Below are 21,734 nucleotides of genomic sequence, written 5' to 3' on the forward strand. Positions count from 1 at the left end.
TAGGCAGTTCTAAGCTTCCAGGTCTGGTTACAAAAAATATGTATCTTCCCCCCCTCCCCACTTCTCTGCTAATTGGCATGATAACAGTTTGGCTTTGTTAGTATCCCATGTATAGGGAAGTTGGGCACATTATGAGAAGCTTCCAAAGTGACTGACATGAAAAAAACATGTTTGCGGGGGGGGGGGGGGGGGAGGGGGAGGGGGGTTGGGGGACAGGAACTTTCAGGGACACCAATTTTCATGTTTTGGTTATTTCTTTGAAATTAGGAACTCCCTGCTGTTTTCTCCTCTCATGTTTTCTGTCACTCATTAGGTATATTTCTTGAATGAATATGCTGTTCAACTAAAATTAACGGGAATTTGGCTTACTATGGACTGAATATAGACTGAAAATAGTGGAAAACCAGGAATGAGAGTTCTGTCAGAGCGTGACAGAAGCTTTGAAGCTTTGGAGAAGAATTGACACTTTGAGACTTCAGTAAAAGCAAAAATATAGCCTTACTGAGTAGAGCAAATATACAGCAAACACTAGCATTGACATCCAACCTAACAGACAGAAACAAAACAAAAGACACTGAAGTAAGAGGAACGAACAAAATCTTATATCTGAATCCTCCCTATGTTCCAGGCACATTCAGGGTCACATCTTCACAGTTCATTAGAGGCTTGACTGATTAACCCTTTCAGTGTCAATACACTCTCTGCTGATTCGATCAGGTTACATTCACAAGCATTGCACAAAATTATATTTAAACATTCACATTACATTAATCTTACATTAACAAGTTCCAGCACTGAACAACTCTCACAATGAGGAAGTTCTTCCTAATGTTCAGGTGGAATCTCCTTTCCTGTAGTTTAAAACCATTGTTCTGAGTCCTAGTTTCTAGGGCAGCAGAAACCAAGCTTGCTCCCTCCTCCCTATGACATCCCCTTACATATTTATACATGGCTATCATGTCTCCTCTCAGCCTTCTCTTCTGCAGGCTAAACATGCCCAGCTCTTTAAGCCACTTCTCATAGGGCTTGTTCTCCAGACCTTTAATCATTTTAGTCACCTTCCTCTGGATACTTTCCAGCTTGTCAACATCTCCCTTCATTTGTGGTGTCCAGAATTGGACATAGTATTCCAGGTGTGGTTTGACGAAGGCGGAATAGAGGGGTAGCATGACTTCCCTGGATCTAGATGCTATACTCCTATTTATGCAGGCCAAAATCCCATTGGTTTTTTTCACTGCCACATCACATTGTAGGCTCATGTTTCGCTTGTTGTCCACAAGGACTCCAAGATCTTTTTCACATGTACTGGTGTAGAGACAGGCATCCCGCATTCTGTATCTTTGCATTTCATTTTTTTTTTTTGCCTAAGTGGAGTATCTTGCATTTGTCCCTGTTGAACTTCATTTTGTTAGTTTTGGACCATCTCCCTAATCTGTTAAGATCATTTTGAATTCTGCTCCTGTCTTCTGGAGTATTGGCTATCCCTTGCAATTTGGTGTCGTCTGCAAACTTGATGATCATGCCTTCTAACCCATCATCTAAGTCATTAATAAAGATGTTGAACAGGACGGAACCCTGCGGCACTCCACTCGTGACTTCTTTCCAGAATGAACCCAAGACACTTTGGGTTCGTTCGCTTAACCAATTACAGATCCACCCAACTTTAGTTTTGCCTAGCCCACATTTGACTAGCTTGTTTGCCAGAAGGTCATGGGGGACCTTGTCAAAGGCCTTACTAAAATCCAGATTCGCTACATCCACAGTGTTCCCTGCATCTACCCAGCTCGTAACTCTATCGAAAAACGAGATCAGATTTCCCTTCTTGAAGATAGGGACCACATTTGCTTTCCTCCAATCTGCTAGGATTTCTCCCGTTCTCCAAGAACTCTCAAAGATTATTGCCAGTGGGTTCGAAATAACTTCCGCTAGTTCCTTCAGTACTCTTAGGTGTAGTGATCTGGCCTTGGAGACTTGAATTCGTTTAGAGTGGCCAGGTGTTCCTGAATGACTTGTTTCCCTATTTGGGATTAGATCTCCCCAAATCCTTCATCCACTCCATGTTGCTGAAGTTTTTGTGAGAAGACTGAAGCAAAGAAGGCATTAAGTAGTTCTGCCTTTTCCCTATCCCCTGTAACTATCATCCCATCTTCTCCTCACAGAGGCCCTATCGCCTCCTTGTTCTTCCTTTTCCTACCAATGTAAGCAAAGAAGCCCTTTTTATTGTTTTTAATGTCTCTGGCAAGCCTGAGCTCATTTTCCGCTTTAGCCTTGTGAACGTTTTCCCTACAGGAGTTGGCTATTTGTTTGAATTCTTCTTTGGTGATTTCTCCCTTTTTCCACTTCTTGTGAATATCTCTTTTGAGTCTTAGCCCACTTAGAAGTTCTTTGGACATCCATTCTGACTTGTTTGCACTTGTCTTATTTTTATTCTTTGTTGACACTGTTCGCATTTGCACCTTGAGTATTTCACTTTTGAAAAAATCCCATCCATCCTTAACTCCCTTGTCTTTTAGTATTGTCTTTTAACTTCAGGATCACCTTCTCCCATATAATCTGCCCCAGCCCCACACACCTAGGTCCTCTGGGGGGGGGGGGGGCAGCTACTCCAACCAGCCAGAACCTGACCTGCAGCCATCACCCAGAGGACCTTTTTGTTGGCTTTCCCAATACTTTGGGATGACCTGAGACTCATCTCTTCTGGCAGGCCTACCCAGACAGTTTTAAACATGAATTTTAAACTAGTGTCTTTTGTTTATTCTCTTTTCTATGTATTTTGATATGTATTTTATAGAAATACATTTGAATATGGATCTTTTATAAAAATAAATATATTTATAGGACGTTTACAATGTTTATATGTTTAAATTATGTTATAACTCACCTCGAGCCACAAGAAGAGGTGAATAAGAAATAAAAATCTTGATGTTGTTGTTGTTGTTTTTGTTGTTGTTGTTGTTAAAGGTGACCTGACCCGGGATCTCAAATAAATGTCTCCATATGGTGATGTACAGTTAGACTCACAAGACTCTGATGGTATCACATTCTCTTTGCCAGTTTTGCCTGAAGATATTCCAGAAATAGATTGTACAGATAGAAGTAACCCTACACAGTATGAGTACTTCAGACAGAAGCAACTTGGGCTGCGTGTTTGGTGGAAAAATATCTGGCTTGATATTTTCCTTGGCAGTATTGTTCTACAGCTCTCAGATGTGTCAAGATAAATCATTCTGAATGGTAGTCATTTAACGAGAACTGTAGTGTCCCAGTGCTAAGAGCAGCTGCTGCTCTGAGCACTGTGCAGATTGTCACATCATAATTACATGAGTAACTACACAGTATTGGCCATGAAGGTCAGTTGAACTATACATATGCAATAGTTCCCATAATTTTCTATGACCTGAAATCCTATATACATATACTGGAACATTGATAGTACCTGTGCTGGCCATAGTTTACATACACAATGCTGTTGGATGTCTGTAATAGAACTCAATGCCTTCCCAGAGTGGAGAAGGCAATATACTAGTTTGAGAATCATGCAGCTGCCCAAATGTTGTTGGACTGCAAGACTCAGACTAGACATTCTATGTGAAATCAATGTGCCATGAACTATATAAAAGATTATCTAAAAGTGATAACACTCATGGAATTCTCATTATTGCTCGCTGTTACTGATAACGAATATTCTCCAGGCAAAAGATACCAGAGAAAGCCGTGTTAATAAATGGGGCGGCCTACAAAGAGCACACAACTCCCATGTTACTTCAGCTCCACTAACTGCCTGTTCATTACAGGGCACAATTCAAAGTGCTTCTTTGGCCTATAAAGCCCTAAACAACCCTGCCCAGTTTACCTGTCTGAACGCATCTCCCTTTACAAAAAAAACCATGAAGACTAAGTTCATCTGGGGAGGCCCTGCTCTTGGTCCTGCCACTGTCGCAGGTGCGTTTGGCAGGGACGAGAAAGAGGGCCTTCTCAGTGATGGTCCCCCAGCTATGGAACTCCCTTCCTTATGAGATTAGATTTCCCTCCTGTCCTTCAGAAAGGTGGTAAAAACCTGGCTGTGGGACTAAACCTTTGGGGCAGTGCAATGAGGCAATAATAGGAAACCTCCACTGACCGGAACCAGTATGGTGTCTTGAGTTGGTTTAAACAGCTGATTTTAAAGTAGATATAACTGATTTTAATGTTTGTGTATATTTATAGTTGTTTTATGTCCCGGCATGGAATGCTTGCCGTATATATGTTATGCTCTGCCCTGAGTCCCCTTCAGGGTGAGAAGGGTGGAATATAAATGTTTTAAACAAACAAACAAACAAGTAAATAAAAAATAAAAACAATTGCAGTTCATGCAGTATTATGCCTCATTAGTCCTGGATACCCTTTAGTCATAGACATCATAGGCAATGGTGAAGAATGGTGTTGTTGCTCATGTATCCATGTGGCACATCAAATGCATATGCTCTGAGCTTTTCCGACTATCCCAAGAACCTTCAGCACTTGGACATAGGGACTTGTTCTGATTGATGCTATTGGATTGATTCCATCCAGCTATTTCACCTGATAATAAAGTATAGTCCTACTTTTTAAGGCAGATCAATAAGATGTGATCTGCTTACAATAAAAATATTTTGTTTTAGTATAACAGATAGCCAACTCTGCTACAATTTTGCAAAAAGTGCACCAGATTTCAAAATGAACTGGGGTCTTTTTTTTGGGGGGGGAGTAGAATTTGAGGGATATCCCTGATCAGCCATGAGATCCTGGATTGCACAAGGGAGGAGATGTCTAGGCCATTCTTTGCCCCCTCCCATCCCTGCCTACAACCCCACTCTCGCTATAGCCCACCCTGACTCCTAATAGCTTCCTCACCAACACACCATGGCTGCAATAACAAATGCCGTCTCATTTCAGCATGATGAATGAAGAGTTTTAATGAAACTGGCCTAAGCCGCTCCTGGCAAGCTGCCTGCTTTTTGTTTGTTTTAGGCTGGGGTGATCCATCACCCACTCGACTCCTCTCCATCGCAGCATCCCCAATCAATGCACTGTGCCTGTCCTCCTCTCCCATCCCCTCCGGCTCCATTCCCTCCCTGGCTACCTCACCTTTTCATCACCATCTCCAGGTTTATAGCACGGAGATGACATTCACCTGCTTCCCCTTGTCCCCCAGCATCGGTGGTGCTGTCAGAAATTCTGAAATATTTTGCGAATGTCAGCCCTGGCTTCTCCCCAGTGAGAAGTGACCTCATACAAATACACATACACAAACACACACTTAAAACATGGCCAAATGCCTGGTGTGTATTAATTACTCCCTGAGCTATCTGGTCTGTCATTAGGGTTGCTGCTCTCCCCTGGGATGTGTTATTCATCAACGTGTGATTCATAGCTTTTAGGAATAAGCAAAAAATAAAAACCAACTTTCCCTCCTTCCCTTCCGCTGCTTGAACCCACAAATGGGCAAACAGAACAATCATTGCAACCCACCCACCTTTTGGAAGAAAATAATAAATACAATCACAGAGCAGCAATGACACCTTAATCAAACAAGTCAGTAACAACTCCCAGCTTGGCACTTTGTAGATGTTGCATGAAAAAGAGGGCATATAAAGAGATTCATTTCGTTCACTTGTTATTTGTTTTATTAAGACAAAGGAGGATGCAGGATTTGAGTTAGAACTTGTTCGGCTGCATGTGGATCTTTGTTTGGGGTGGGGGCAGAGAAAATAAAGGGGAAATACCTGCTGGCCAAGGTTAACCCCAGGAGATACTTAGGATTTCTGTGCAGTTCTAATAATTGTTTAAAGTTCAAGAACAGCCTAGAGCAGCATGGAGTGAGTTGAGAGCAAATGAATCCTTCTTACAACCACTCACTGCATTATGCTACCTTCTTCCTCTTCTGATTATTAGTGGCTTGGGAAGCTGAGTCCCACTGGGAACTGCATGAGGGAAGGGTAAAGCAAACATTCTCCAAGAGCTTTTGCCCCAAGTATATTAATTCATCTCCTCTACCTTCTCTTGCACACACAAACACACACCCTTACAGTTGCTGCTATAGGAAATCCAATCATAGATCTCCTTGTCATATTTACTTTCCTTCATAATCCTATTGCAAATCAAATGAGAAAGTTGTGGATATCTTTCAGATGGGGAAGGGGGGAGAAGATGTCAGGACTAAGTGGTTGCTCTAAATTATTTATTTGGCTGATCTTGGCATTTATATCTTCTTTTTTGTCAGAGAAACCAATGTGGATAATTAATCAGTTCATTTCACAAGGATTTCAGAAGGGTGGAGAAAGGTTTCACAAATTCTAGAAATCTTGTGTTGGAGACAGGATAAAAACTAGGACTATGAATAAAGCTAGTAGACTTGTGTATGGATCCGTTTTAGCAGTTTTCCTTCAGCCAATCCAGCTTATTTGGCTTAGTCAGATGGTCATAATGGCAAGGGCCCAGCCGTCATGGTTTCCTTTTTGTAACAAGACCACGTGGAAGCCAATAATGGCTTCTCCTCCCCTTTTCGGGAACATGCAGCACACAACGAGGCTGCCGCTGGGTGCTCCTCCTCACATAGGGTTTCCCTGTGAGTCCTGCCTGTTGGACCAACTGGAGTAGAAGAATGTTGTGATGTGTCTTACACAAGCTGTGTCTATTTAATGGGGAAACCACCTTCATTGCTCTCAGTTGCATGCTGGCTCTAGGAAGGTGCTTCAGTCCGTTTGCCTTGCTGCTCAGTCTCAGCTTTATTTTTTGGCTTGGCTTGGCCTCTCTATAGCATTGAATATTTTTATTTTCTTTTTTTTCTTTTTATTTAGTGGACCTGGGAGTTGGGAAAGTGCAAGATGTATGGGTGGGGTGAGTGCATGTCTGGGGACCTGCTCTGAACTGTTAAAACTAAAAATAATATGCTCTAAAACATGTTTTTTCCCAAACATTGCTGGATTTCCCACAATACATTTTCAATTTTTTTCCCCCACTGGATCATACAGGAGTGTTTTTTTTCCTAATAAGGGGAGAATGCTTCTTGCTGCTGCTGCTGCTGGCCTCTTCCAGTATGTTTTGTGAGAACAAGAAATGCGAAAACTTTGGAAGAAGTTGCTTGACTTGCTGTTGTCTTTTTATTTGTAAAGAAGGAAGTGTAATAGTGGGGCACTGGCCTGTGTGATGTAGAAGTGCACCTGCTGCTGCTGCTGGAAAAGTTACAGAACAGGGCCAGCAGGGGGTACTTTTTGGGGAATTTTTAAGGAGATTTTATTTCTAGAGAAAAAATTTCTAAAAATCAGGGAATGACCCAAACATTATGAAACTTGGTGGGCTAACAGTGGTAGATGTGTCCTCCAAGTGTGGTCATTTTCATCCTGGTAGTCCTAAAAATGACAGGAAGGGGAGCCTGGGAAACACTCCCATTTCCACCAATGGGTCAGATTGAGCCATATTTTTCAGCTGTGGTATGAAAATGGCAATTTGGCTGCATGTCCATTTTTGGGATGTGGGCAAAAATTGATATGGGGGTCTACAAGTGTCCACTCAGCAAAAACTGATTGAGGTTCAGTCAAAATGCACAAACCTAAAAGTTAGTATATCATTTCTATTTCTATTCCAAGATGCAATACCTAAACCTTTATACCTAGCTTGTGGGGGCATCTCTGCACTTGCAAAGGGAGATATCTGAGATTTCTTTGGGCAAGTTACATTGGCAAAGATAAAAGGAGGAAAGGTCTCTTTTTATCCTCTCTCCCCTTGAGGTCAGTTCTAACCATCTTCTGGTCTTGAAGTCAAGTCACTATGGGAGCTCTGACTTACAAAATTGTCTCTGTCATAGTACAGTAAACTTCCCATGTTTCCTCTACCCTAGTATATTGGTTCGGTGACCTCAAGACCAGGTACCTTGAAATCTAGAGGTCAGAAGTTACTTTTTTCCTTCCATTATCCTTTCTGCCATACACCATTTTGAGTCCTCCTTAAATTTTATTTAACTTCATCAGTGGGACTTTCCAACTCATAATAAGTCAACAGGATCTTGGCCTTGCTTTGCATTCAGTTGCTTAGTTTTGCATAACCATTTTAATACTATGGGCACAATTGAATTTGAATTGAATTTGAATATTGCTTAGGTTAGTCTATGGAAGCTGGTGTATGGAAACATCAGCAAAAGGCCATTTTCAATTAACAGAAAAATTATTGCAATTAACTACATATTTGGAAGAGAATATATGGGATCTCCTACCATGGCTTCATGACTAAGCAGGAGGAGGGGCATATGAGAAGAAATGAAGACTATCATAAGAATATGCACATCAGAAATCAAATAGCAGACTGTATAAAGAATGAATGCATTAAGAGCTACCTACCTCTGCTGACTTTTGTTGCCCACTAGTGATACATGTGCAGATGTTATTGCGGCTTTCTTACAAGTGTGAGTTGTCTGATGTTTTAAAATGTTTGATAGGACTGGTAAAGTACAAAAGTATTTTATATGACAGAATAAATACATAGATCACTGAATTTAATTATTGCACAGGGAGTGGGGACAGCTGACATCTAATGGGGCAGCTGACATCCATATTCTTCTGCTGTTCACAACAATATGACCCTACCGCTTTCTATATCAACCAGGTCCATTTTCTATTTGTACACCCACTGGATGGGGTGGAGATTTTACATCAATGATAATTCTGAAGAATGGAACCAAAAATGCCATTGATTCCAGGTATAATTTTAGAGGCGCCAGCTGGATTGTGGCAAAAATTTTAGATGAGAGACAGAACACATGCTTTGTATACTGAAGCTTATAGAAAACTGAAAAGACATCTGTTGAGTAGCCTGCTGGATAATCCTGGATAGCCACTGGCAATGAGACTACTCCTTTTGGCAGTGGTTATCCAGGAATACTTAAGTCTTATTGGGCCAGATGGACAATGTATTTCTGACAGTTTTGGGGCAGATGGGCAAAGACGCCGAAATATGGCAGCTTTCCAGGATATTCAAATAAAGGCAAACATTTTGAAAAAGGTTGGCAGAATAATGATACAATCCTTAAATCCAAGAAGTGTCAAAGTCTGATATTCTGGTAACTGTATTGTAAGGAGCTATTCAACCTCTCCAATTGTCTTCCAGAAATATGGATAGCGATTATTCAGAACTGAGGCAGTGGTAAGGTTTTTTTTTTAAAAAAAAAAAAAAAAAAGGGAGTGAATTCTAATTAAATAAACAAAATGCAGCCTATGAATGCTCACTGAGAGCAGATAAATTCTTCCACATTTTACTTTCTAGAAAAAATAGTATTTTTAAAAGCCCCATACCTTGACAAGTGCTCATATGGCACTCTCACACATACATGTTTACTGCAGAATCATCTAGTTTTCCATGTGCAGTGGAATTGAACATATTTGTAGGGAGCAAATAAATATACCTGCTTTCTTCCTCAAACATAATGTAAAGGTGGCATCTCTTCTATGTGTAATAGAAGTCTAGTTGATCAACTAGACTTTGAATGCGATTTCCTGCTTCTTGGCAGGGGGTTGGACTGGATGGCCCATGAGGTCTCTTCCAACTCTACTATTCTATGATTCTATGATTCTAGGAATACTTCAACTTGTTTCTGTCATCCCAATATATACAGACTTGGATCCAAAATAACCTAGTGGAACTTTGTTCTCATTCAAACATACACAAATGAAATCATGTTTAAGTTGTCCAATTGATTTCAATTTAAATTACTTTAAGAGATGTTTATAGCTGTCCTGAATACTTTTAAAGTCAAAACTTGGAATATGAATGCAATTCAATGAATGAACATTTTACTTATTCATTGTATTGCATTCTTGTCCCAAATTTTGATATAATCATACAATGACTTAGTTAGTTTGAAATCACGATATTGTATATTTAAATTTTAACTTCTGATATATAATATTTACCACCATTTTTAGAATGGATGTACAATAATCTTGACAAAGAATGTGAACAATAGCTCAAGGGAAAAGGGTACATTTTACCTCAGGCTCTTTTTAATATCTCTGCAAAATAGAAAAGGTGTTTGATTTATTATCCAAGCTGAAAGGCATACCTTATCTCACACAACCTTTAGTTCCATTGATGAATTGCACTGTATTCATCTTCTCTTGGACAAGTCCCAAAACATATTGCCTTATGATCAGAATTGTATATATCGTCCTCCATATCCAGGAAATGGTTTCTAAAACATTGCATTTTCTGTATTGCTGTGGTGAGTTTGTACTTGGAGAATGGCCATTCCTATCTTTAAATTGCTTGATTTCTAAGTTTCATGGTACCTACACACTGATAAAAGCATGAGACCCCAATGCATGGGTTCAATTAGGTCACAGGCTTGTCAAGTAAAACATATCTGTAGTTGTGCCTCCAGTAGATATGGCATCAACAAAACCAGAGGAGGGCAAATATGATTGGTACAGGGGCTATTTTTCCACTCCTTCAAAGTTGACCAAGAATGTCCAAATTCTGCACTCAAAAAATAATAAAAAAATCTCGAATTGGCTGGAAGGTTGTTTTGTGAATGGTGGTAATCTGTGAACCAAAACAAAACTGAAATTTTGAAATCTCTCGGGGATGGAATTTCTTTTTATTAGATTTCCTTTCACCCAAGTCTTAATTTTGAAAACTTGATAAGTTCTGATTTAAAAAAAACACCTGAATTTAAAATGTCATGACATCTCCACTCTCCATAATGCCAGTAAAATTTCTTATCATGAGAGGCTAGTAAACAGAATAGGTGCAAGTCTTTCTTTCATATTGAGTTTTAAATGTGTTTTTAATCTGTTTTATATTGTGATTGTATTTATTTTATTTGATTTTGGCACTCTGCCATGTCAGGTTTGTTTGGAGGACTGTTGGACCATAAACCCCATTTTAAAATGTCTCACGGTGGTTAATCTTTGACATTAATGAGGAAACAAGAGATTCTTCAACTCAACCTTCCTTTGATCAGTCGACAGAACTTGGCTTGGAGAAATTTCACCTCTGCTTGGTATACTGGTGGGTAAATTTGCATTCCCAAGCTTTGCACTAACTGGAGAGGAACAGAGATCTCAGAAGCAAGGAGTTTAAAGACACATATATGGAAAGCAGAGTGTTAAATGTGCAGAAAGCGATTGCTCAAAATATTAACTGTATTGCATACTAAATGCATGGTATACAGCTACGCAAGTACGCAAGTATTTCTATATGTGATGTGAATTAAGATATGCAGGCAGAGGAGATGAAAACATGCAGAATCACCTCCTTCCATACAATCTGAAGTGAGAAGAGACAAAACATCCATAAAATGAATTGTGCATATTAATATCCTCATTCAGTGGTGACTGCTCCAGTGTGAGTGAGAAGTGAATCCACTCTCAGTTGTAAAAGAAATATACTGATTATATGATAGCGTCAGCATACTAGATATCTTATTTTCAATTCAGACAAAATCCAGATTCACTGTCCTGTTGACATTTGAGCCATTGGTCCTTGCTAGTTGGGAGTTCCTCAGAAACAATTGTTCTTAAATCTTAAATCAAATTGTTCTTATCTTAAATCAAAACTCTGTCGAGTGTGAAAGGCAGTTCAGATCCCCCCTCACTACTATTATTGCATTGTTTAATACCTAATTTAATACCTAATCCCTAGTTTAATACCTAATCCCTAATTTTTTGGTCTCTTTAACCTCACCACTGTTCCCTTTCTGCCTGGTCTTTGGTTTGATTTTTAAATAGTTACACGTGTTAGCAGTATCCCATTGAGTTGCCTGTGTTATTTATAGTTCATTACTAAGATATTCTAAGATGTTTAATGATGACCAGGCACTAAAATTTATTTGGTGATCAGGAGATAGTGATGATGCTGATGATAATTTTATTCATATTCTGCCCTATCTCCCCAGAGAGATCCATGATGGGTAATGGTTTGAGTGTTAGACTGGGATTCTGGAAGTTGTCTCCTCTATTCAAGCACTGTAATCCTTGGGCAAGTTTCATTCTCTCAGCCTAAGAGGGAGAGAATGCTGAGCCTTTTCTAAATAAATATTGCCAAGCAAACCCTATAGTAGGTTCGCCTTACATCAAAGTTAATTTTGTCACGTATCAACAAGATTATAGCATTGATAAAATTTATTGCTTTTCTATATTAATTAAACATCCAGAATCTTGCTTGCTGTATATGCAGAAGACAGGCTATATCCTGAAATAATTTGAGTCCTTTTCTTGTCTGAATTCGCAGCAGATGTACTGTAGTAAAGAGTATATGAGTATCTTGCCATCTGGTGGTAGACTGCAGCATATCAAGTGTTAACTGTCAGTCTATTCATTACTATCAAATGGTATGTTAACTGTGTTATTGTTTCCCATTCACATGCAGAATTCAGAATTAATTTAAATTGTGCTTCTGTTGCTTCCTGAAGAAGGATAATGATTCAGCAATCATATGACTTGTTCCATGGACCCAGGGTAACATGTGTGAGCATTAGATCATTGCTGGATATTGAGTTAGGCAACATTTGCTGATTCAAGTGTAGCTCTGCCTTTCCCAATCTGGTGCTGTCCTGGTTTCTCACATTGTCAGTCTGCTGATCGTGTGATGACCTGAACGAATGAATGTGACATGTCACATATCACACGCTATCCCCACTATATTCTAGATATGGATTATGAAAGTTGCATTCCAAACCATCTGGACTACAAAGTACCAGATTGGACAAGACTAGTGTTACATATGTTCTGGCTCCCTTTTATGAACAGTTCTCTTCCTACATGCAAACTGTTTTTGAAAATGCTTTGTGTTCCAAAAGTTAGTTTTCTTTCTATGGAGAGACTGTTGCTGTGGAGGCATTGCTATTACTACATGGCCAACTGGAACTAAGTCAAACAATTCTTTATACTGTGTACCTTTATGTTAAAAGTGTCACACTGAAATCTGAAATATTTTCTTGCTTTGGGATGGCAAAGGAGTAGTGGAGGCTAAGATTTGTCCTTTAGTTACTGACCCCATTCTAACTTTTATCCTAGTGGATTTAGGAACATACTAAGCATGCTGGGCCTTTCTTTTCTCACAGAGGTAATTAATCTTGTTTGTATATGGTCTGATTGCTGAGTTCAGTTGCTAAAATTCTTATGCTTTTCCCTTGGTATCATTTATTTAATTCTTCCCAAATCCCCAGCTTCTTTTCTTGTCCAAATAGCAAATTGTTTAGCCTTTCTTTTGAATTAAAAAAAAATATTTAAAACCCAGGGGAAAGATAGGGGACATTATAAGAACTTCTTCTTTCTTTACCTGGATTTGTTCACGCAGATCTTACAGGCGTTTAAGGTTTGACAGCCCTCCTATGTGTCAGATTTTACATCAACAGGCCCTTGCAAAGTCTTACCACCATATTTCTGCATGTTGCCAGTTCATTTTGACGTCCTGTATTTTGCCAGTCTCTAGGTTCTTTTCCATAATACTTTTGAATTGTTCAAGTCTTGGGGCACAATACATCTCCTGCTAGTTCTGTCCTACATGTGTATCCAGCATAACTATGAGCCAGTACAAACCTAACAATTTTCGTGTAATGTACTATATTTTATTACCCTGAGTAGTCCTCACATGCCATTCATCTTCATTTTGAAGTTTTGTTAAACCACAGCTATTGGTTTCACATTGTGGTTTATAGTCAGAAATTAAACCATTGTTTCTTAGCTCTGCTGTAAGGAAACTCCTGCAATATTGAATGAAAGCACAAGAAAGGATGGTGAAAGGAGTACGTGGGCACAATACTTATTCTCAGTCTTATTCAGCTAAAATACCTAAAGCTGATTTAACCTTTAGGCTGAATCAAAATCATACCCTTCAATTTTTTATAATGAGAGCATTATCAAACTGGAATGGATTAAATTATTGCACTGTCAGATAGAGCAACTTTATTTTTTGTCAAAAGTTTAAGGTCCGTAATTTTCTTTATCAATGCAGATATACGTAGTTCAAATAGATTGGTGAGGTCTAAACTTTTCTGTGAAACTATCAAGTTCAGACTTAAGATTTATACTTACACAAATGGCACCTTGCCAAGTTTGCAGACATATTTTCAAGGTTTGCAGTGTTTTGTACTGCTGCTTTGTTTCCAACTCCCCAACTTTCTTCCCTTCATTTACACGTGCTTCAGCTCCTGATTCAGCACCATACCTGTCAAATATCATGCTTCTGACTCAGAACTCTTAATAAGGGAAAGATAAAAGTCCTACTGTATTAATAATTGTAAAACTCTTGTGCATGGGTTTGTTTTTGTTTTTGTTCTGTGCAAGATGGGGAGGAAAAGAAAGACAGTAATTAGCCTGTTTTCTCCAGTTCTGCTCACTGAAGCTTTCTTGGTGCCACAAGAAACTTCATGACATTTTTTTATTTGTTGTCTTCTCACGCCTTTCTTTGAAGTATCAGGCAGAAATCTTGGTGAACAGCTTAATGATAATCGATGTCAGAATATTGTTCCCCTTCCTGAATGATCATTTACTGTGATTTTACTGCATACCCCATCCCTTTGTTTGCTGTGGGTTTTAAAAGGCATCTCCATATCAGCTTGCTTAGAGGAAACAAAACATTAAAGGAAGAAAGGATGAATACATTTTGATTTTCCTACATGAATACTTGTATAAGAGCTGACATTAATGTTTGTTATGTATAGCTAGCTCCATAATGCTTGTTAAATCATACATTTTAAAACACAGGAATGGATACAGGCCGCAGGTTGTGGAGGCCTGCTTTAGAGCAGTGGTTCTCAACCTGGGGTCCTCAGATGTTTTTGGCTTACAACTTTCAGAAATCCCATCCAGTTAACCAGCTGTTGGGATTTCTGGGAGTTGAAGGCCAAAAACATCTGGGGACCCCAGGTTGAAAACCACTTTAGAGGGATAGTGAAACCTAACTTCCATTCAACCTGAAATGGAGATGAAAATGCTCATCAGTCTCATTTTTGCAAGGGAGAATAAAGATTTTTTTCCTTCATGTGTGAAGTAGCCACATTTCCTGAACAAATCAATGTATAGCTGTACTTATTTCTGCACAGAAAATGCTCTTTCCCCTGCAGAGAATTGCCAGATTCATTCAATATTTCCTTCAAGAAAAGAATTAGCAAAGAATGGCAACTTGTTTTGAGTTTACGTCACTGTAACCTCAAAGGAAGTGCAAAATAATGCAATTTCTCTCTCTCTCGCTCTCATACACACACACACACACACACCAACTGTATTTCTCATGCAATACAACACAACACACAATAAGAAATGAAGCTCTTTCATTTCTCCAAACAGTTATTGGAAGAGAGGATCCATACTTGGACAGAAAAGGCTGATGATTGCTTTCCTCATTCTATTCTTACCTCTGTAGGCACTTGCTCTTTAATTAATTTATTAAAATAACTATTACCTAGCAATTCAGCTCAACAGAAATTCCTGACTGCAGACTTATAATTCACAAGATACTTCACAAAAGGAAATCAGGAAGGGGAGATTAGAGGAAAAGAGGAAACCGTAGGAGTTCTTGTGGGAACAAGCTGAATTTAGTTGAGGTGATGAAAGTCTGATAGAGTTTGCCATTCTATGAAGCAGAAGAAAGTCACTTGCCTTCTCTAAGCCTTTTCTAAAGCAGTGCTTCCCAACCTTTGGTCCTTCAGTTGCTTTGGACTTCAACTTCTAAAAATCCCAGCCATTGTACCAGCTGTTAGGAATTGTGGGTGCTGAAGTTCAAAACACTTGGAGGACCAAAGGTTGGGTAGCATTGATCTAAAGCAGTGGTTCTCAAGCTGTGGGACCCCAGATGTTTTGGCCTTCAACTCCTAGGAATCCTAAGAGCTAGTAAACTGACTGGGCTTACTGGGAATTGTAGGGCAAAACACCTGGCGACCCACAGGTTGAGAAACACTGGTCTAAAGCCTGCATGAATTGCTCCTTGATTCCCTGATTCACCAGAGAAGGGAACCTCCACCTTTTGGGGTTTCCCCCCCCCCACACACAAAGCAATGGGAGAAATGGGTAAAGTTTGGCCTACCAAAGAGCCTTTTGTGAGAAGCATACCAAAAAGTTGTCTTGTTTGTGATCACCTTTCTGCAGAAATGTGATGTTCATTATATTAGGTGGAATGAGCCACCATTCAAAGAAAGATGTTGGTGGATGGAAGTAGTGGCAAGATGTTGCAGTTGGGAGTTGTATCAATTGCAAGGTGCTGTCCTAAAGAGGACCTTGAGACATCATGAGGATAAAAATAGGATTCAGATGCTACACAGCTTTCTGTGGAATAGAATGGAAGGGTACTATTTTCTCCTTTGTAACAGGCTTATGTTGCATGAAAACAGCTCCACAATCTTGAGTCCAGCTCATTACTGGCAAAATAAAATAAAGTGGTAAAAAAATAAAAAGTGTGTGTGTGTGTGGGGGGGGGGGGGGGGAATCACCCATATAAAAGCTGTTTTCAATTTAAGGAGATATTGCCATTCATCCTGAAAAAGCCACCTTCAGAGAGGTAGACATTTTTGCCAACTTATGTTTTTGATAGTATCTAACTAGGAATGCCACAGGTAACATATCTTTTAATGTGCCATTCCCCATAACGCATTAGAGTTTCCAACCACACAGGATACATTACTGCAAACTATTACTTCACCTGCTTTGGGATTATCACCTGACACTGGTATTTAATGCTGTTATCTGTCTGGGAACCTGTCTATTTAAGCCTCAGAGCTCTTTTCAGATACCAAAGGAAATAAGGACATGTAATAGTTGTTCTTGTGATAGGCAGGCAGTATGAGGCCTCCAAATTGACCCAGCTCACTATAAAATATTAGAAACCCTAGGTGTTTTATTTTCTTGCAAAGCTAGTTCTAGGTAAGAGGGAGCCACTGGCAAAGCACCTTCTGATGATCTACTATATCACTTATGTCTCCTTGGACACTTATAGTCCACTCTGTGGATTTGACAGGGACAGAAGTGACAGTTGATTGTAACAACAGTACTGCAATCTGCAGTAGACCACTCCAAGCCACTTTCAATTTAATTACCTGAGGTTCCTGACTTGACATAGCTATAGGTCATTGATCAGCACTCTTTGATGCACCAGCTACATGCAGCTTATACAACTGCAGGAATATCCACCCATTTTCCTGTTCTCTCAAGCTGAACAGCATAACTGCAGGGGTGTGTGCATCTTGTGTGTGTTCCCACTACCAATTCTGATTAAGGAGAAATTGCTAAACTAAGATTTTGTTCTAATGAATTTGTTAAAGACAGGGAAGTTAACTAATGGTGCAATGCTAAGAGCAAATAGTGGAACTGAAAACAAAGGTAAGGAAACAAAGAGATAGAAAGACCCTAAGATTATCAGGGGTGCTGTGGTTTTTAGTTTTAAATATGTTTTCATGGATTTTTTTTAAAAAAAATCAATTATATTTAATCCAGTTTTAATATTTATATATTTGGTAGATTTAAAATTGTATTGAAATGCTTATAATGTTAGCAAATTTGAGTCTCCTTATGGAGAGAAAAAGTGGGATATAAATAAACATAATAATAATAATCATCATCATCATCAGTTTATATCACACTATTTTTAGTTGGCACAACGCATTAAACTGCTGGGATGCTAAACTTGTTGACTGAAAGGTCAGTGGTTCAAAGCCGGGGAGCGGAGTGAACTCCCACTTGTTAGCCCCTAGCAGTTCAAAAACATGCCAATGTGAGTAGATCAATAGGTACTGCTCCAGCAGGAAGATAACGGCATTCCATACAGTTATGCTGGTCACATAACTTTGGAGGTGTCTACGGACAACACCGGCTCTTCGGCTTAAAAATGGAGATGAGCACCAACCTCCAGAGTCCTACACAACTAAACTTAATGTCAGGAGAAAACCTTTATCTATCGTTAAGATAGGTGGAAAAGAGAAGAAGAGTCTTTGGGTTACTAAAAACGACTAAAACCTATTACTCTGGTCTCTCTAAGACATATTTAATGTTTTAAGTGCTGGGTGTCTTGCATTTGCAGAACTGGCACTGGGAAAAATAACTCTGTTTCTCTAGTTCTATTAGCAGCAGGAAATCTTGATCAGGATTGCAATGGAGAGTCTTTAACCTATCACTTCCCCAGAGGTGCTGTTTCATTGCTGTTATTATCAGTGGCAAAAGCAGCTTTTAACTCCATGCCTCTAGTTTAAGGGTGGGAAATGTGGACTTTGATGTCTGGGGACAATTTTCTGTCCTATTACCCTTGCATGGCTTGCCTGCAAATTCAGGAAAAAAAATTAAGAAGTGGCTGCAACCCCCTCCCCCCAATCTCTTTCTCACACACGGGGGGGGGGGGGTTGTATCTACTGGGGTTTTGCTCAAACACAGTGTGTGGATACCAAAATCTGTGGATCCAATAAATATAATGGCATAATTTAATGGCATCCATTGTATAAAATGGCAAAATCAAGGTTTCTTTTAGGAATTTAAAAAAGCATTTTAACCTGCAGAATCCATGGATACAGAGACCTAAACTATATAACAATTATTCAACGAGACTTGTGGTCATTTTTGAATATTTTTCTGTGCATTTTGGGCAGATTGTTTCTTATGTACAGGATGTTTTAAAAACATGTACCCAAATTGAAATCACTATATCTCTGCAAACACAAACTGTCTATGAATGAAGCCCCTTGAAAGGGTGTGGAATGGAGTTTAAAACGATTACTGTTCGATGCCTCTACCAGTTCACAAATAGCCCCTAGCCTCAGTCAGTTGCAAAATGGTGACCCTGAAACATAAAGCATTTTGTGTTGCAACTAATTGAAGCTAGGAGCTATTTGAGTGCTGGGAGTAGCATCTAGAGCAGTGGTTCATAACCTGGGGTCCACATATGTTTTTGGCCTTCAACTCCCAGAAATCTTAACAGCTGGTGAACTGGCTGGGATTTATGGGAATTGTAGGCCAAAAACATCTGGGGACCCCAGGTTGAGAGCCACTGATCTAGAGGTAGTCAAACTATGCCCCACCCTTTGAAGTGGCAAGAGTTTCATTCATGGGTGGATCATGGTGTCAGAAATATAGCAATTTTAAATCAGGTCCATCTTTTTGAAATACCCGTGTATATTAAACAATGTAAGGAGGCCCTGAAATCCCCTTAAAAGGTTAATTTCAGCCTCCGGAGTGTTGTAAAAAAAGGCAATTCACATTTTTTGTTGATGAAATTGTATGTTTGGAAGGGTTGAGGGCTACAAAATAGCCTTGTACAGTTCATGTTGCCCTAGGGTCACATGTTGAGCACTGTTGGCCTAGTTCACACTCCAGCCATGGTCCTCAAAGGGTTTTCAGGTGTAGTTTCAAATATGGTTACAAATAAACTCAGATTATCTCAATGGGAGAGTTAATGAATAGTCTTGTCACTGGTTCATCATATCAAATTGCTACTATGGCTATTTCAAAAATCTAGCTATTTCAAAAAGCCAGTCAATATTTTTCATTTGTGCCAGTCAGCCCTTATTTTCAAAACATCTTGGAAATGTGTGTCTGTTTATGTTAATTACTCAGACTTCTTTATTACTTTAATGCCAAATCTTCATGCATTAATTAAAAAGGCTGTGAGACAATGAAGATGGGTAGGATGCAATAAAGGCACAGAATGAGAATAAGAACATTAGTTCAATGAAATGGATTAATGGAGTTTCACATAGTGATGCTAATGGAAGTTTTTGAAGTCAAAACGGGAGCAGCTGAGTAAGGAATTTTGCCATCAAAAATCACAACTGAGCCAACATCTCCATATTAAAAGCATATTGATGTATCAATTATAATGGGAGTGACACAAGGATGAATGAGTAAGGACGCTGGTCATAGTATTCATCCATAGCCTCTTGGGAAGACCGGTAAAAAGACAGCAATTTATATTTTTCCCAAACTGAAAAGGACAGCTTCTTATCTAATAATCTATTTATTATGAAATGTAGTGAGGATGTTAGGCATACACAAGGAATCTACAATGCATACAAGTTTAGCATCCTTTATCCAGAATTCTGAAATCCAAAATACTCAGAAATCCAAAGTATCCATGTGGATGGCTAAGATAATGACACTTATGTTTGATTCAATGCACACAAACTTTGCTTCATGGTCAAAATGATTTTAGAAATGATGTATAATATTCCTATGTGTACAAGGTTTTAATGAAGCATATATGAATATTGTGAGTAGGGCCCTGTGTCCAAGATATCTCATTAAGTATGTATATGCAAATACAGATATTCCAAAATCTGAAATAAAAATCTAAAACACTTCTAGCTCCAATACATTTTGGATTAGAGATACTTAACTTATTCTTACATAAGAAAACACATGAGCTATACATCCAAATTCCTAGCTGATTTGAATTAGACTTTTGGCCCGTATACTGTAGATCAGTATGTTTCACACTGTCTGACGGCAGCTCTCCAAGATTTAAATAGGACTCTTTCTGGTGATATTGTGGCTTGAACCTGATATCTTGTGAAGACAAAACTTTTATTCTGCTGCTAACCTTTCTGGTCTTTCTCTTCAACACTGACATTATTTATAGTATGCTACTTTGAACTAGATATGACAATTTGTTCATTTCCAACAGAATCTCCAGTTATTTTATCATCTCCTACTATTTTGTCCATCTTAAGTGGTGATACTGGAGATTCAAAACTGTGATCTTCTTCATGCATAGCATTTAGCCATTGACTTATGATCCTCTTCCTCCTCCAGTACATCTTATCAAACTATAGGGAAATGAGGTGCTACCTCATATACTATATTGCTTTATAATGTCTTATACTGTTAGCAGATCTGTTGGTTAAAAACAGGGGTTTTAAACCTGGCTGCCTGGCTAAAACATTATTACATAAAAGGCCTGCTCATCATATCTCAATGCAAATAGTGGCAAACCATCATTTATACTTACCTCCATCTTTATATTGTTTAAATCTTCAAGTTGTTTTCTGTTTTGAATATGTTGAGCATTTTCAGATTTTGTAAAAAGTGAACTCTCCCATGTGTGCCACTCAAATTTAACAGGTGAAACTATTCCCAGCATGGAAAGGACCAGGTTATATAGATATTCAATCATCAGTAGCCTTTCAGAATATGAAGTTGGCAACTAATTGAATGTTAACATGGCTGGATTCTAATCTTGTGCATTTCTATAGAATCACTATCCGTTTCTGTTTGTTTCATTCATAAGACCCCATTTTCATTTTCAAGCACCTCTCATATAAATGGGCACCTTTTGGAATGAGCTTTTCCATTGAAGGTCTGAAAAAATGAATATTTTTGGCCTCTTGTCAGCAAGGTGCCGAGTGAGAGGCGCTTAGTTGTAGGCCTTACCAGGGCCTGCAGCGGAGCACCGAAAATCAGCTGACCAAATGTCTACCATTCCCACCATCTTTGTGTTTCATTTATATTCCATTCCAGGCCGGGGGGGGGGGGTATACCGTTTTGTGCATTCAGAATGAACAAAACAGTACAAAAACATGAAATAAACAGATGAGACTTTACCGGGCCCATGACTACTGGATACACAGGCATCTAAACCTACACTTCGAAGTTTTAAATACTAAACTTCTGTGCCTGAACTGACAAATTGGACAGTTCCAGTTTCTCCTATATGTGCTTTTTTCTAAAAAGCCAAATCTCCAGTTCTTTCCTTTAGAAAAAGGGAGAAATCTGAAAATGTAGATAACTCTTATCAGAAATTAGTTGAAA

Source organism: Anolis carolinensis, chromosome 3 (assembly GCF_035594765.1).
Source record: "Anolis carolinensis isolate JA03-04 chromosome 3, rAnoCar3.1.pri, whole genome shotgun sequence".
NCBI classification, from domain to species: Eukaryota; Metazoa; Chordata; class Lepidosauria; order Squamata; family Dactyloidae; genus Anolis; species Anolis carolinensis.